The 10,937-nt window shown below is 44.1% G+C and overlaps 1 long non-coding RNA gene across 1 annotated transcript; it reads left to right on the top strand.

Moving 5' to 3' along the window:
* Nucleotides 1-834: 834 nt before the first annotated feature.
* Nucleotides 835-3,081, top strand: LOC147362150 (uncharacterized). Its single transcript, XR_015135996.1, has 2 exons — nt 835-970; nt 1,350-3,081. It is a non-coding gene; the product is annotated as an uncharacterized LOC147362150 (long non-coding RNA).
* Nucleotides 3,082-10,937: the final 7,856 nt, after the last annotated feature.

The following is a 10,937-nucleotide window of genomic DNA, read 5'->3' as shown; positions in this document are numbered from 1 at the left end:
TAGAGATAACTGTGCTGTTTCTACTTGTAGTCCCACCCCATTCTATCTATAAAAGTTCTGACCCCCTGCTTGTTGAGAGTGGGCGGATTCAGCCTTTGGACAGTTGTCTGCCGGATTCTCCCCATCCCAGTTGCCAGATCTGAAATAGAGAAGCTTTCCTTTCCACCAACCTGGCCTGTTTATTGGCTTTTGACGGGCGAGCAACCAGACCCCACACTCGGTCTTTTGTAACAGATTTTGGCCGCCAGGACGGGGCTGCCTGCTGCTGGCTCCTGTGCTTTCACGGCACCTGGCTTACCTGGGTTTTCTAGGGGAGATCTATGGCCATGACAGTGTATGAGCCTGCTTGTGGTTAGCTAGCCCCTAGTAGGGTATATGGGACGTGTTTCTAGCAGCTATCAAAACCATTTGTTTTGAGAATCCTCTCTGTTTCTCCCCTTCTTGGCACTGGCCGCCAACTTGTGCTTTTCATTGGCGGAATGGAAACTTGCATCTAGGAGGAGTTGACAAGCTCCAGGAGTGGGTAAGTCCACTGCGCACTGGTGTGCACACAGCGACCTTCCCATGTGTGAGTGTTAGTGCTATGTGGGCATTCTTGCCAGTTGGTTCTGATGTGTGTCTGATGTTGAGGATCATTTGTGACCACGGACTGCTATTTAGGCATTTTTACCAGTTGGTTCTGACTCCTGGCTAACAGAGCAGGATGGCTGCAGCCCTCAGCAGGTGGCCATTGCTCTGTCTCTTTACGCTGCTCCCTGTTACTAGGCAACAGGTCTTGCGCAGCCATTGGTCGGCGCCTCAGTCGGCCCCACCCAGAAGCAACCAACTGTTGACGAGTGTTAGTTGTCCTGCTCAACTATTGGTCAGCACCACGGCGGGCCCTGCCCACTGGTAACTGTCAGTGAGGGACCACTGGGGAAGCGATTCAGCCAGGGGTCAGTGGGGTCCTGGTCACCCAGTGGAGAGTGAGGTAAGAGGCAGACTCAGGCCTTCTCCGGGAGGCCCTCCAGATTCCCCAGCCTTCGGGCCGTGGGTGAGTGGAGGGCCCAGGGAACAGACTGGGGCTCCATCCCGCAGGGCTCCAGAGGCCTCACAAGGCCTCCACTGGCCTTGGTCCAGCCCTTGAGGCAGCGGTGAACCTCTCCCTCACCCCTGTCTCTGTGACCTAATAGCAGTGGCCGTCCGTATGAGTCACAGTTTGTGGGACCGGGTCTCCCCATTTGGGCAGCTGAGGAGACTGAGGGTCAGTTGAGTTGGGTGCCTGGCTCCCTCAGGGATGATAGCAGAGCATGCCTTGGAAACCTGGACCTGAAGGAGCTGCCAACTGAGATCTGCTTCCTCTCAACCAGGACTGGGACCTTGGACGGTGAAAGGTGTGCCTTGGGACCTTGCCCTTTCTTGTCAGGACAGAGAGTAACATTCATCTATAGAGACTTACAGGAACATCATTACCAGACCTCAGAAACAAACGTTCTGACCCCGAGAAGTCTGCAACAACTAACCACACCCATCCCTCAATTTTTGCTTTTAAGGGGGCTTGCTGAAAGGTTTCATTAATATTGGAGTTCTTAGGGCATGAGCGACCCATCTTAGGGCATGAGCGACCCATCTCCTTGTATGGATGTGTATTAAGCCTTTCTCTGTTCCAAGCTCATTATAATGTTTAGAATTGATAGGCCTCACTGTGTGCCTGGCACATGGGCTTGTGAATTCAGTAACATAACTACCCGTGAGGACTGTTTGTGTCAGGGAAATGTTCCTTTGGGACTCTGTACTGGTCACCCTCAGAGAGGGTTTGTGACTCATCTGTCACTCAGTGTGTGAGACTGTATTCCATTTGCGTGATTGGTATTCTTGCTGCCTTATGCAAAATGACAACTCATTAGGGCGCAATTAAGCAAAATTTTAGCTACAAAATTATAACTAAGACAAAGAAAGATGACTATTATTATTATTATTATTTTGAATAACGTATGGCAGCAGCAGATAGTGAAGGACAGGGAATCCGGGCGTGCTGCAGTCTGTGGGGTCACAAAGAGTTGGACACAACTGAGTGACTGAGCAACAAAAAAATGGCAACATTATTTTTTAAGCTTCAGGGAAAATTGGTTAAGATGAAACTCTTGAAAGTCACAAAAACTGGTTCTTTTTGTATATGCAGTTAGGGAAAGCTAGCTTGATAAAACAGTTTTCCTGGCTCCTGAGAAAACAAAAATATGCCTAGGAGAAAGCTTGAAGTTAACTCTTATCAAGTCCTTGAAATACAAACACAGTCCACTTTGCCTGTGACTTTGGTCTTTGGTTAATTGGGTAAAACTTCAAGCTAAAAAAAAAAAAAAAAGAAAAAGGAAAGAAGCCTTTCAAGAATAAGTATGTAAATTCGGCTGTTCTATTATCCATAAACTGATTAGTTTAATTGCAATGGCTGATTCATAAAATGTAAAAAGATGAAAGAATGAGATCTCTGTCTGAATGTTTGTGTGTCTCAGCACGTGTGTTTGTCTTTGTATTATATTGCTGAGGTTAATTTGTAAAGAAGCTCTATTTAATTGTCCTTAAAAATATGGTCACTTACAAGTCAAAGAAATCTAAATTTACTTCCTTTTGTCTTGTAAGACTAGAGGGAAATTAAAGATGTTTTGGTTTATTAAACCTGTATGTTGTACTACTGAAGAAAAATTATGCTATGAAAAGCATGTATGTTTTTAGGGGTTATAGAGTATGTTCTTGAGTTTGCCAATCAAAAAATGCTGGTATAATATTTGACTCACTTAGTTTCATTAAGGCTTCAAGGAGTAAAAATTGTGATATGTAAAAATAATAAGGGAAAGATTTCTGTGTGTAAAACAAGTAGGATATGTGTTGTTGTGGAAGAGAAGATATTTTTGTTGAAGAAAAATGATAGTTTTTTCCTACAGTTCTTTGTTTTTTGACGAAGAAATACAGGACAAATTTGTTTGGATCTAAAAAATAATAAAAGGTTTGTGAAAAAGAAACTTAGAGAAAAGATTTTTGTATATTGTCAGGATTAATGTTAGACTGAATTTAATTAGATATATAAATTTTGTTATTAACAGTAAACTGATGCAAGACTGAATTTGTTCTTTTTCTCTGTTAAGAAAACAAAGTTCTCCTGGAATATTGATCTGACTTTGGTAACAGAGGCTTCTAATGGAAAGTACTTGTTTGGTTTCTAGTTTTGACCCTAATGTACAGGATGGAAAAGTTGTCCAGTGAAGTTGTCACAAAGTATAGCTACTCATGGTGTGCAGCACTGCTGGCTCTAAGTTTGCTGCTTAAAGCACATGTGTGTTGTTTGTGTGACGACTGGGGATAGACGATAAAACATATGGCCTATAAAACATTCCCCCATTAACATAACTCTGAGCCTGTTCGTGATGTCTGATTAGTTTCTTCCCACTGGACAACTGGGCAAATATATAAACAAAGAAGAGGCCTAGCGCCGAGGGACACGGATCGACTAGAGCAGCCAGAGAGCCGCTCTGGCAACGTTGGGAAATGTATTGATTATCAGTGCTCCCTATGGAAGGAATTACAGCTAAAAGGGGGAATGATGGAAGAGATTTTCATATATTGAGGCATGGGGAAGTCATTCTGGCCTAAACATCATTTAATACAAACTTCAGGTTAACCAAAACAGCCTGTTTGTGGCCTATTTAACATTCACTGCACATCTGCTTTAATCACTAAGACAATAATACAAAGAGGCATTTTGATTATTATCCTCATTGTAATAAATCTAGTAATTTTTAAATATTTGGTACTATGAAAGTGTATTATCTTTCTTGCTCTGTACTAGTCCCTCCTCAAGATTGAGGAGTATCAAAGCAAAGTGAAAGTGAAGTCGCTCAGTCGTGTCCGACTCTTTTCGACCCCATGGACGGTAGCCTACCAGGCTTCGCGGTCCATGGGATTTTCCAGGCAAGAATACTGGAGTGGGCTGCCATTTCCTTCTCCAGGGGATCTTCCCAACCCAGGGATCGAACCCGGGTCTCCTGCATTGCAAACAGACGCTTTACCGTCTGAGCCATCAAAGCAAAGGGAAGATTCAAAAGGAGCAGGCCCTATGGTCCTTGCCCCTCAGCTCGCCTCTCCCCCCACCCCCGCCCCACCCTGCTGCCACCCACCATGCCCTTTGCCTGCCTTTTGTCTGTGGAAAAAGTTTAATCAAAAAATAAGTTTAACCAGAGAAGTGAGAAACGCCGAAGCCAAGGAAAACAGCCAAAGGAGACTAAATAGTAATAATGTAGTCATTAAGCACAGTCAAGGATCTTTAATTCTTTCTTTCTCAAGGGCTATAGATAATATTCTGAGCCACATCCCGTGAGCTGTCTTACAGACACTAGACCATCAGGTGGAGAAATTAACTGCATGATGACCAGACTATATCCAAGATATGAGCTTCCACAATTCCGAGAATCAGCTGCAAAGAAATGGGAACAGATGGACCCTGGAACTGAAGGTTCAGTTCAGTCGCTCTGTCGTGTCCAACTCTTTGTGACCCCTTGCACCACAGCACGCCAGGCCTCACTATCCATCACCAACTGCCAGAGTCTACCCAAACCCATGTCCATTGACTCAGTGATGCCAGCCAACCATCTCATCCTCTGTTGTCCCCTTCTCCTCCTGCCCTCAATCTTTCCTAGCACCAGGGTCTTTTCAAGTGAGTCAGCTCTTCACATCAGGTGGCCAAAGTATCGGGGTTTCAGCTTCAACATCAGTCCTTCCAATGAAAACCCAGGACTGGTCTCCATTAGGATGGACTGGTTGGATCTCCTTGCAGTCCAAGGGACTCTCAAGAGTCTTCTCCAACACCACACTTCAAAAGCACCAATTCTTCAGCGCTCACCTGTCTTTATGTTCTAACTCTCACATCCATACATGACTACTGGAAAAATCATAGCCTTGACTAGATGGATCTTTGTTGACAGAGTACTGTCTCTGCTTTTTAATATGCTGTCTACTTTGGTAATAATTTTCCTTCCAAGGTGTGTCTTTTAATTTCATGGCTGCAATCATCATCTGCAATGATTTTGGAGCCCCCAAAAAATAAAGTCAGCCACTGTTTCCACTGTGTTTCCCCATCTATTTGCCATGAAGTGATTGGAAAAGATGCCATGATTTCACATTTGTGAATGTTGAGCTTTAAGCCAGCTTTTCCACTCTCCTCCTTTACTGTCATCTGCTGCTGCTACTGCTAAGTCGCTTCAGTCATGTCCGACTCTTCGAGACCCCATAGACGGCAGCCCACCAGGCTCCCCCATCCCTGGGATTCTCCAGGCAAGAACACTGGAGTGGGTTGCCATTTCCTTCTCCAATGCATGAAAGTGAAAAGTGAAAGTGAAGTCTCTCAGTCGTGTCTGGCTCTTAGCGACCCCATGGACTGCAGCCCACCAGGCTCCTCCGTCCATGGGATTTTCTAGGCAACAGTACTGGAGTGGGGTGCCATTGCCTTCTCCATTCACTGTCATCAAGAGGCTCTTTAGTTCCTCTTCACTTTTTGCCATGAGGGTGGTGTCATCTGCATATCTGAGGTTATTGATGTTTCCCCCCAGCAATCTTGGTTCCAGCTTGTGCTTCCTCGAGCCCAGCATTTCTCATGATGTACTCTGCATATAAGTTAAATAAGCAGAGTGACAGTATACAGCCTTGACGTACTCCTTTTCCTATTTGGAACCAGTCTGTTGTTCCATGTCCAGTTCTAACTGTTGCTTCCTGACCTGCATACTGGTTTCTCAAGAGGCAGGTCAGGTGGTCTGGTATTCCCATCTCCTTCAGAATTTTCCATGGTGTATTGTGATCCACAAAGTCAAAGGCTTTTGCATAGTCAATAAAGCAGAAATAGATGTTTTCCTGAAACTCTCTTGCTTTTTCAATGATCCAGCAGGTCTTGGCAATTTGATCTCTGGTTCCTCTGCCTTTTCTAAAACCAGCTTGAACATCTGGAAGTTCATGGTTCATGTATTGCTGAAGCCTGACTTGGAGAATGTTGAGCATTACTTTACCTAGCGTGTGAGATGAGTGCAATTGTTCAGTAGTTTGAGGATTCTTTGGCATTGCCTTTCTTTGGGATGGGAATGAAAACAGACCTTTTCCAGTCCTGTGGCCACTGCTGAATTTTTCAAATTTGCTGGCGTATTGAGTGCAGCACTTTCACAGCATCATCTTTCAGGATTTGAAATAGCTTAACTGGAATTCCATCACCTCCACTAGCTTTATTCATAGTGATGCTTTCTAAGGCCCACTTGACTTCACATTTCAGGATGTCTGGCTCTAGATGAGTGTGAGTGATCACACCATTGTGATTATCTGGGTCATGAAGACCTTTTTTTGGTACAGTTCTCCTGTGTATTCTTGCCACCTCTTAATATCTTCTGCTTCTGTGAGGTCCATACCATTTCTGTCATTTATTGAGCCATCATTGCGTGAATGTTCCCTTGGTATCTTTAATTTTCTTGAGATCTCTAGTCTTTCCCATTCTATTGTTTTCCTCTATTTCTTTGCATTAATCACTTCAGTATTCTTGCCTTGAGAACCCCATGAACCGTATGAAAAGACAAAAAGATAGGACACTGAAAGATGAACTCCCCAGGTCGGTAGGTGCCCAATATGCTACTGGAGATCAGTGGGGAAATAACTCCAGAAAGAATGAAGGGATGGAGCCAAAGCAAAAACAACACTCAGTTGTGGATGGGACGAGTGATAGAAGCAAGGTCCGATGCTGTAAAGAGCAGTATCGCATAGGAACCTGGAATGGTAGGTCCATGAATCAAGGAAATTGGAAGTGGTCAAACAGGAGATGGCAAGAGTGAATGTCGACATTCTAGGAATCAGCGAACTAAGATGGACTGGATTGGGTGAATTTAACTCAGATGACCACTATATCTACTACTGTGGGCAGGAATCCCTTAGAAGAAATGGAGTAGCCATCATGGTCAACAAAAAAGTCTGAAATGCAGTACTTGGATGCAATCTCAAAAATGACAGAATGATCTCTGTTCATTTCCAAGGCAAACCATTCAATATCACAGTAATCCAAGTCTATGCCCTGACCAGTAATGCTGAAGAAGCTGAAGTTGAACGGTTCTATGAAGACCTACAAGACCTTTTAGAACTAACACCCCCAAAAGATGTCCTTTTCATTATAGGGGACTGGAATGCAAAAGTAGGAATTCAAGAAACACTTGGAGTGACAGGCAAATTTGGCCTTGGAGTACAGACTGAAGCAGGGCAAAGACTCATAGAGTTCTGCCAAGAGAATGCACTGGTCATAGCAAACACCCTCTTCCAACAACACAAGAGAAGACTCTACACATCGACATCACCAGATGGTCAACACCGAAATCAGATTGATTATATTCTTTGCAGCCAAAGATGGAAAAGCTCCGTCAGCAAAAACAAGACTGGGAGTGGACCGTGGCTCAGAATATGAACTCCTTATTGCCAAATTCAGACTTAAATTGAAGGAAGTGGGGAAAACCACTAGACCATTCAGGTATGACCTAAATCAAATCCCTTATTACTATATAGTGGAAATGAGAAATAGATTTAAGGGACGAGATCTGATAGACAAAGTGCCTGACGAACTATGGATGAAGGTTAATGACATTGTTCAGGAGACAGGAATCAAGACCGTCTCCAAGAAAAAGAAATGCAGAAAAGCAAAATGGCTGTCTGAGGAGGCCTTACAAATAGCTGCGAAAAGAAGAGAAATGAAAAGCAAAGGAGAAAAGGAAAGATATACCCATTTGAATGCAGAGTTCCAAAGAATAGCAAGGAGACATAAGAAAGCCTTCCTCAGCGATCAATGCAAAGAAATAGAGGGACTGAAGGTCAACCCTAAAACAACTAAGATGTTCCTGCTCAGACCACTGTTGGCCAATTTGAAGATGACTGTCAGAGATGACTGTGCTCTGTCTATAAAAGCTGTTGTCCCCTGCCTGCTGGGATGTGTGTGTGTTGGGGGTGGGGGACTTGTGTGTCAGTCTTTAGACAAATGTCTGCCCTCCGCCCCCAATTGCCAGATCTTGAAATAGAGCAAACTTTCCTTTTCACCAAACTGGCCTGTTTGTTGGCTTTTGAGTGGTGAGCAGCCGGACCCCACATACTCTTTTGGTAACAATTTTTTCTTAGATGAAAGAAGGCAACAGGTAGATTCCATCCCCAGCACAAGAATAATTGTAATTCTGGTGTCTTAGCTTTGATTTTAACGAAGATTACTGAGAGTAATGTAACCAGCTTTATATTTACCCAAAAAGGTTTATTTCAAATAAATTTAGTGGTAAAATTCACTAAAAAATTAGCTGCTTATTTAATAAATCTCTCATCATATAGTGTTAAGAAAATACTACTAGTTCTTTAGTCAGGGCTGACAACATTTTCTAAAAGGCAAATAGTAAATATTTAAGATTTTACCACACGACCTGTGTTGCATATACTTATTTTTGTTATTGTAGGAGAAAAACAGCCACAGATAAAAGATAAATCAAGGAGCATGGCTGTGAGCCAAAGATATTTTATTTATAGGCACTGAGATCTGACTGTCATATAATTCTTATGCCTCATGAAATAATTTTTTTAATTTAAAATTATGAAAACGCTTACTAGCTTGCAGGCCCTTAACACAGGCTGTGGCCAGAATCTGACCCTTGGGATGCGGGAACCATGGCGTGTTCCAGAGAGCAGTAATGGAACTGCCCCTCTTAGAGACCAACGTTAAACCAACTGCACTAGACACACGACGGACATCGGAAAACTCGACACAAAAGCGACACAGAACACAAAACCAACTGTACTAGACACACGACGGACATCGGGAAACTCGACACAAAAGCAACACAGAACACAAAACCAACTGTACTAGACACACGACGGACATCGGGAAACTCGGAACAAAAGCAACACAGAACACAAACCATGAAGAGCTGCCCAAGGTGTGAAGCAATCAGGTCCCGCCCAGGACGCCCAGCCTCCGTGCATGCACAGTGCCTTCATGTTGGTGTCCCGAGCAGCCAGCAGTGCATGAGGCTGCTCTGTCCACATGCCCCCTGTCCTGCCACGTGCAGGGCACCCATTAGTTGTGAGCAGCATTACTAGTTGAGCACAGTTCATCACCAAGTCACCACTACCTACCGTGTCTCCTGGAGGGAGAGAAGCCACCTTTGCATCCTCAGCCCTGTGCAGAGCTGTTATTCCAGCTCCTGTCCACCATGTGGTAGCTTGTTCAGGGTGCCGAGATCCATCCCAGAGCTAATCAGGGCTCGAGTCCTCAGAGGAATCCACACCATCCTTGCAACCCTCCAGGGAAGTGACCCTGCACCCACAGGAAGTGCAACTTCAGATCTCGGGGTGTCAGCTGGGTAAGGGGGGGGGGGCAACCATGGAAAAGGCATAGTGCCGAGCTCTGCATGGATGAAAGCCGCAGTCTTTGCTAATTGGTGTGATATTATATTAAAATTTTTTGTGTCTAAATATGAATAGGAAATTATGTCCCAGTCTTAATTTGTATAGATAGTTTTCTCTTTTTAACTTTTTACTTACTGTATTTTTTATTTCAACTTTCCAGTTTATCTTGCCAATTTTTCTGCAAGGATGTTCACTCTATTACAGATTTTTAGATGCTATTTATTAGGAATATCAGATTTCTTCCACATATATTATAAATAGCATTCTGAGTTGACAGTTATCTTTGAAGAAAGGTAATACCCAAGAATGTTCAAACTACCGCACAGTTGCACTCATCTCACACCATAGCAAAGTAATGCTCAAAATTCTCCAAGCCAGGCTTCAGCAGTACATGAACCTAGAACTACCAGATGTTCAAGCTGGATTTAGAAAAGGCAGAGGAACCAGAGATCCAATTGCCAGCATCTCTCTCAAAAAGCAAGAGTTCCAGTAAAACATCCACTTCTGCTTTATACACTACACCAGAGCCTTTGACTGTGTGGATCACAGCAAACTGTGCAACGTTCCTCAAGAGATGGGAAAACCAGACCCCCTGACATGCCCGCTGAGAAACTGTTGCGGCCTGGAGGAGCAGAGGCCAGAACCTGCCCCAGGGCCGTCCTAGCAGGCATACAGATGGACATCCCTAGGGCGGGGTGTGCTCCCTGCTCCGCTTCACTGCCTGCCCTGCGTCCATCTCCAGGGAGACAAAGCAAGATATTCCTGGTTAACAGCAGAGCCCGCGCTAATCAAACCCACCAGTGTAGCTATTCCCTAATTGTCTCATGTGACTTCTACCAATAAAAGTGCAGCTAAAAGGAGCCATTTTGTCTTCCTGCCATGGAGAGCAGGAGGGCCCCCTGACTCCCCGCTTGCCAAATTATATGTGTTTATCTTTTCATTACCACCCCCCCCGCCCCCATTTCAGGTCTTTCTCATCTGCTGTGCTGGACATGGCCAGAAATCTGTATGCAGCTCAAGAAGCAACAGTTACAACCAGACATGGAACAATGGACTGCTTCCAAATAGGAAAAGGAGTACGTCAAGGCTGTATATTGTCACTCTGCTTATTTAACTTATATGCAGAGTACATCATGAGAAAGGCAGAGCTGAGGAAGCACAAGCTGGAACCAAGATTGCTGGGAGAAATATCAATCACCTCAGATACGCAGATGACACCACCCTTTTGGCAGAAAGTGAAGAGGAACTAAAAAGCCTCTTGATGAAGGTGAAGGTGGAGAGTGAAAAAGTTGGCTTAAAGCTCAAAATTCAGAAAAGGAAGATCATGGCATCCGGTCCCATCACTTCATGGGAAATAGATGGGGAAACAGTGGAAACAGTGTCAGACTTTATTTTTCTGCGCTCCAAAATCACTGCAGATGGTGGCTGCAGCCATGAAATTAAAAGACGCTTACTCCTTGGAAGGAAAGTGATGACCAACTTAGATAGCATATTCCAAAGCAGAGACGTTA

This window comes from Bos grunniens, chromosome 11, assembly GCF_055505025.1.
Source record: "Bos grunniens cultivar Pamir isolate PY7600 chromosome 11, Bosgru_T2T1.0, whole genome shotgun sequence".
Taxonomy (NCBI): Eukaryota; Metazoa; Chordata; class Mammalia; order Artiodactyla; family Bovidae; genus Bos; species Bos grunniens.
The sequence above is the reverse complement of the archived record's forward strand: the minus strand, read 5'-3'. Positions and strand labels throughout refer to the sequence as shown.